General features: G+C 43.7%; 1 pseudogene across 1 annotated transcript; it reads left to right on the forward strand.

The window, feature by feature from the left end:
• Positions 1-354: 354 nt before the first annotated feature.
• Positions 355-1220, forward strand: LOC308248011 (protein SET-like; annotated as a pseudogene). The gene has a single exon. The product of its transcript is annotated as a protein SET-like (transcript).
• The last annotated feature ends 6169 nt before the right edge of the window (positions 1221-7389 follow it).

Genomic DNA, 7389 nt, shown 5'->3' on the forward strand with positions numbered 1-7389 from the left:
AACCTACGTATATATCTTAGGAACTAGAAAAAAAGCGCAAATTAAACCCAAATGAGAACAATAGCTATAGAAAAACAATAGAGAAAAATTAACTCAAAATATATTAAAAATTACGCATAAGAACTTAAAACTCTCAGAAGTCTCTTAGACACTTGTAAAATAAAATTCTCTCCTAATGAAGAAAACATAAAGGGTAATCTTCATGACATTGGATTTGGCAATGATTTGGGGGGCAGGGAGTATGACACCAAAGCACAGCTAATAAATTGTACTTGTCAAAATCAAGTCAGTTCTCAGAGCTTCTTTTCGCCTTGCAACTTCCCTTTGGTCTGGTTCTCGGACTTTCCTCACAGCATGGCCCCCAAACACCTGTCTTCACTCCCACTTCAAACGGAGAAACCAAAACTGCCTCCTGCCCCCAAGCAGGAGAAGTCAACCCCTCAGGACTTGCCAAAGGAAGAAAAAGAATAGCAAAAAGCAGTTGAACATATTGATAAAGTACAAAACAAAATAGACAGACTTAATGAACAAGCCAGTGAGGAGATTTTGAAAGAGAACAGAAATATAACAAACTCCGCCAATCATTTTTTCAGAAGATGTCAGAATTGATCCCCAAAATCCAAAATTTTGGGGTAACAACATTTGTCAACCACCCACAAGTGTCTGCACTGCTTGGGGAAGAGGGGGAAGAGGCACTGCATTATTTGACAAGAGTTGAAGTGACAGAATTTGAAGATATTAAATCAGGTCATAGAAGAGATTTTTATTTTGATGAAAATCCTTACTTCAAAAATAAAGTTCTCTCTAAAGAATTTTATCTGGATGGGAGTGGTGACGCATCTTCAAAGTCCACTGAAATCAAATGAAAATCTGGAAAGGATTTGACGAAATGTTCAAGTCAAACACAGAATAAAGCCAGTAGGGAGGGGCAGCATGAGGAACCAGAGAGCTCCTTTACCTGGTTTACTGACCATTCTTAGGCGGGTGCAGATGAGTTAGGAGAAGTCATTAAAGATGACATTTGGCCAAATCCATTACAGTACTACTTCCTTCCTGACATGGATGATAAAAAAGAGGAAGGAGAAGGAGATGATGATGATGATGATGAAGAGGAAGGGTTGGAAGATATTGATGAAGAAGGGGATGAGGATAAAGGTGAAGAAGATAAAGATGATGACAAGGGGGAGGAAGGAGAGGAAGATGAAGGAGGAGATGACTAATGGAACACTGATGGATCCTTTTCAAATTTTCTCTAGTCCCTGGGAGCAAGTTGCCGTCTGTTTTTTCCTCTTGTGCTCAGTTGCCCTGTATTTTAGGTCTCTTTTCTCTTTTTTACACCATGGTTCTCACCTTTGGGAGCAGGCGGAGGGGGTGGAGGGGGGAGGGACTGGGGGGGAGGGGAGAGGGGAGAAGGGGATGTACCTTGAGCAGAATACAGTGGGGAAAGAATACCTGCCCCTTTCTGTTCCAAATTCATTGTTACCCATCCCTGTCTCAACCAAAGCTTTATGGAGTCAACACCACTGTGCTCTGCAGGGAAAAAAAGAAAAAAGAAAACCCTTCTGCTCCCTTAGGTCTGCTGGAAGCTGGAGGGTGCTGGCCCTGGGTAGGAGAGCACAGAATTCTAGCTTTTTCCTCCTTCCTCTGTGTACTGGGCTCAGAGGTTACACTGTGTCTCTGTGAATATGGACAGTTAGCATTTACCAACCTGTATCTGTCTACTTTCTCTTGTTTAAAAAGAGAAAAAAAAAACCACACTTTTAAAAAGGGCGGTATAGAAGGTCCACAAAGGGTGGGTTTGAGAAGTTTGGGTGGGTTAAGTGGGCATTTGGACAACAAGGCTTCTCCTTTGGCATGTGTAATTGTGATGTTTAATGGACATTCTTGCAGTTTAAGATGACACTTGTAAAATAAAATTCTCTCCTAATGATGAAAAAAAAATTAAGAACTTTTACGCATCAGAGGATACACTCAGGAGAGTGAACATAAAACCCACAGGATGGGAGAAAATATTTGCAAATAATATATTCGGTTAGGAATTAATTAATAACAAAATAAATAAATAACTACTACCACTCCACAGTGAAAATCAAATAATACAATACAAAAAGGACAAAGAATTGAGCAGACATTTTTTTTTCAAAGAAGATATTCAAATGGCCAACAAGCACATAGAAAGATGCTCGATATTATCAGTCATTAGATAGGAAAATTCAAGTCAAAACCACAACCAGATACCACCTCATACCTGCTAGGATGGCTATTGTTTTGTTTTGTTTTGTTTTGTTTTGTTCAAGGAAAAAATTACAAGTGTTGCCCTAGCTGGTTTGGCTCAATGGATAGAGTGTCGGCCTACGGATTGAAGGGTCCTGGGTTTGATTCCAGTTAAGGGCACATGCCCAGGTTTCGGACTTGGTCCCTGGTAGGAGGTGTGCAGGAGGCAGCTGGTCAATGATTCTCTCTCATCATTGATGTTCATATCTCTATCTCCCTCTCCTTTCCTTTCTGAAATCAATAAAAATATATATATTTTTAAAAAGTGTTATTGAGGATGTGGAGAAATTGGAACTATCACACATCGCTGATGGGAAAGTAAAATGGTCCTGTTGCTATAAAAAAAAAAAAGATTATAATTGCTCCTGAAAGCATTAAGCATAGAATTACCATGTGTCTCAGTAATCCCACTCCTAAGTATATACCTCAAAAAATTGAAAGCAGGGATTCAAACAGATGCTTGTCCACTGTGTTCATAGCAGCATTATTTATAACCAAAAGGTAGAAACAACCCAAATATCCATCAACATATAAATGGATAAGCAAAACATGATATATACATACAATAGAATATTATTCATCCATAAAAAGAAGTGAAATTCTGACACATGCTACCATATGGATGAAACTTGAAGACATGATATGTAAAATAAGCCAGATACAAAAGGCCACCTATTGTATGATTCTACTTAGATGAAGTTCCTAGAATAGGAAAATTCAGAGAGTAGAGCAAAGGTTACTACAGTCTGGTGGAGGGGGAATGGGGAGTTGTTGCTTAAAGGCTAAAATGTTTCTTTTGGGAATAATGAAAATCCGTTCTTGAGATAGATAGTGGTGACAGTTATATAACATTGTGAATATACTTAATGCCATCACTTAATTGTACACTTAAAATGATTAAATGATAAATTTTATGCTATGTATATTTTGAGACAATAAAAAAATCAGAAAAAGGTAGGGAGGGAGGGAGAGAAGAAGGAAGGAAAGAAGAGAGGAAAGGGGAGGGAGGAAAGGACGGAAGCTCAGCATCCTGGCCAACCTGGCTGCTTACGGGCCTGATTTGACTTTCACCTTTCCCAGTCCAACCTCCATACCGATATTTCTCTTACGCTGGGGTATGCTCACTTCCAAAATAAACAGATGGATATTTTAATCCCCAAAGAAGGAAGGTTAAGGAAGAAAAAGTTTCCCCAAGTTTTGCCATCTTAATTCTTCAGATGAATGGGAAAGGCTCATTCTAGGTCCAGAGGGGAATCCTAGATTTCACAGCTGGCCTCTACCTTCTATGCCCAGCAGCTCTAGAAGTGACCTGGGTGTGAGTTAGTAGTCATAACTAACCATTGCCTGAGCTGCATCCAGTCATAACTAATCCCCCCACATATTGAATGCGGTGAGCTTGCCCCATGTTACACACGAAGAACCCCTGGCTCAGAGAGGCCCTGGATCGGCTCCAGGTCTCATGGAAGAGTCTATAATGGAATCCAGGTCTGCGTGAACATTTCCTCCCAATTTCTAGGAGTAGAAAAGATGCTTCCTCCGGCCAGAGGCAGAGGAAATGCTGTCTTTGGAAGTAGAAGCTTTAGCTCCAGTATTTGCCCCCAGATCCCTGTATATCCTGGTGCAGTCACCCCACATCTTTAAGCCCGGTTTTCCTCACAGGAACAGGAGGGTCAGCATCCCTGCCTTCCGGGCTTGGGACCTGCTCCAGAGGAATGCTTGCGTTGTGGTGATGGAGAACCTAGTGACCATCCGGGGCGAGTTTCGGTGGCTGGACTGATTGCTTCTGTGTGTTTGAGATGGATGCCCTGAAAAAGGTGTCTTCTCTTGGTCTGATTTTTTTTTTTCTTTTCTTTTTTTTTTCAGAAATGTTAGGATGGAAGTGTAATGAAGTAGGCTCCCCAAAGCGGAGTGAGCACCCCTGAAAGAGTGGGACATGTGCCACTTGGTGGCAGTGTACAAGGTGATATCTCTTCTGGAGATGAGGAAGACTCACTATTCTTTGAAGACCCTCGGAAGCCTGATGACCTTTGAGGAAAGTAGTAGAGAAGCAAGAGAGCTTGATTTCTCTCTGAGAAGCCACATGAGAAAACCCTGTGAGCTAATGTGGGCACTGGCTTTAGGCCAGCCACATCTGCCCTTCACGAGCTGTGTGACTTTGACCAGGTTACCTCCCCTCTCTGAGCTTCACTGGCTTCCTTCTCCAGGCCCCTACCACCTTCTTCTGAGCATGGCCTGGCAGAAAGAAATGGAGTGGATGGCCATGAGAGTGGGCAGACTTCCATGTGGGGGCAGCTCCCACCCGCTGACAATGTCATTCCATGAGTGTAGGGGTTTGTGAGTCAGCAAATGCATTATGAACACCTACCATTCCTAAGCTTCGTGCCCCGTATTGGATACAAAGGTCCCTAGCGGGCAGCAGTGCCTCATACACCAGGTGGCTGAGTCTCAGAAACTCTCCTTGGGATAGGATTTCAAGGCAGTGGTGAGACTCAGAGACAGAGGCCCTGAGAGGCCCCTGGGGCAGCAAATACCAATGTCAGAGTGGTCACATGAGTGAGTGAACGCACAAGGACAAGCAGGCAAAGTGGAGAGGCCTTGCCCCCAAATAAAGCCGTGGCTCGGCCCATCCACTAGCTGCCATGTGGAAGCTTGAGCCTCATGTGGCCAGAGCCCCTAATTTTTTCTAGAAAACCAGAGGTCCAGATTCTCATGTGCAATGTCTCTAGCAGTCAGGATCGTTTGGTTCTGCTACAGTAAAAGCAGGCCCAGATCACGGTGGCTGAGAACAGCAAAGATCACTTCTCGCTCATTCATTCTCTGTGCCCCACGTCATCTGCAGGGGCCCCTCATCACTGGCGTCATTTACTGTGATTGATGTCCCATGTGACACATGGGGAGGACTCATATGGGCCGGCCTGATTCAGCACCAGCTGGAGGACTGCCCAATCCCCGATGCCTCCATGCCAAGGAAAGAGATCTGGAGGGCCTCTCCCTCGCAGTGGAATGCTCAGGACTGGAGGGACATGGCGCCTCTGCTCATCCCATGGCAGAGCTATCCACAAGGCCCAGGTGGCGCCTTGCAGTCTGAGGTGAGAGCTAGCCATGGCCTTGGGAGAAAGATGCCCACACGGCCAGCCACCCCACCTCCTGATTACCTGGGAACTGACGCTAAGCCATTGCAATCAGTGTGCAGGCCACACAAAACCTTTCTGCAGGTAGGATGTGGCCCAAGTGCCAGGGTCGTGTCCTAGGACTGTGAGCCAGATGATGAGATGTGATGGGGACCAGACGGGACAGAAACAAGCCAGCTCTGCTCATGGGCAGGGACTGGCAACGCTGCCACCCACACTGCTCACCCTGTCCTGGAGGCTGTGCCTCTGCTGAAGCCTCTGCCCCCCTGGTCGGCCCCTGTGTGCTCTCTGCCACCTCATTTCTGCCCTTTGACCTTTTTGTCTGCCATGTCTCATTGCCACTGCTCCCCCATCCAGCCTGCAACCACCAGGAAAGTCTGGCCCCATCCCAGGTCTGGGCCTACAAGACAGGTATTCAGTAGATTATTTTATTCTATTTTATTTTATTTTATTTTATTTTATTTTATTTTATTTTTAAGTTATCTTTATTGTTGAAAGTATTATAGATGTCTTGTGGGCCTTTTCCCCATTGACCCCCTCCACCCAGTACCTGCCCCTCCCAGGCCTTCACCACTCTATCGCCTGTGTCCCTGGGTTATGCATATAAGTTCCCCAGTTAATTAATCCCCTCCCACCATCCCCCCATTCCCACCTTCCCTCTGAAATTCGTCAATCTGTTCCATGCTTCCATGTCTCTGGTTCTATTTTATTCATCAGTTTATTTTGTTCATTAGCTTCCACAAATGAGTGAGAACATGTGATACTTGTCTTTTTCTGACCTGCTTATTTCGCTTTTCATAATAATCTCCTGGTTCCTCCATGCTGTTGCATTGGTGAAAGTTCTTTCTTTTTTACAGCTGCATAGTATTCTATTGTGTAAATGCAACATAGTTTTTTTTTATCCACTCATCTGCTGATGGGCACTTGGGCTATTTCAAAATCTTAGCTATGGTAAATTGCCCTGCTGTGAACATCCGGGTGCATATATACTTTCTGATTGGTGTTTTGGGTTTCTTGGGATATATTCCTAGGAGTGGGATCACGGGGTCAAATGGGAGTTCCATTTTTAACTTTCTGAGGAAACTCCATACTGCTTTCCACAGTGGCTGCACCAGTCTGCAGTCCCACCAGCAGTGCACAAGGGTTACCTTTTCTTCACATCCTTGCCAGCACTTGTCGTTTATTTGTTGATGGCAGCCATTCTGACAGGTGTGAGGTGGTACCTCACTGTCATTTTTTAAAATATTTTTTATTGTTTAAAATATTACATATATTAGTACATATATCTCCTTTTTGTTCCCCATTGACCTTCCCTCAGCTTCCCCTACCCCCTGTCATATGCCCTCATCCCACCCCCCACATAGTGTCTTGTGTCATTTGGTGTGCTTATATGCATGCATACAAGTCCTTTGGTTGATCTATTCCCAACACTCCCCAGCCTTCCCGCTGTAATTTGACAGTCTGTTAGGTGCTTTACTGCCTCTGTATCTATCTTTTTATTCATCAGGTTATAATGTTCTTTATTTTCCATAAATGAGTGAGATCATGTGGTATTTTTCTTTCATTGCCTGGCTTATTTCACTTAACATATGCTCTCCAGGTCCACCCATGCTGCTGCAAATGGTAAGAATTCCTTCTTTTTTATAGCAGTGTTGTATTCCATTGTGTAGATGTACCATAGTTTTCTAATCCACTCATCTGCTGATAGGCATTTAGGCTGTTTCCAAATCTTAGCTATGGTGAATTGTGCTGCTATGAACATAGGGGTGCATATATCCTTTCTGATTCGTGTTTCTAGTTTCATGGGATATAATCCTAGAAGTGGGATCACTGGGTCAAATGGGAGCTCCATTTTTAGTTTTTTGAGGAAACTCCTCATTGTCATTTTAATTTGCATCTCTCAGATGATTAGTGACTTTAAGCATTTTTCCATCTGTCTCTTGACCTTCTGTATGTCCACTTTGGAGATGTGTCTATTTAGGTC

This window comes from Plecotus auritus (genome assembly GCF_963455305.1).
Source record: "Plecotus auritus genome assembly, chromosome: 5".
NCBI lineage: Eukaryota > Metazoa > Chordata > Mammalia > Chiroptera > Vespertilionidae > Plecotus > Plecotus auritus.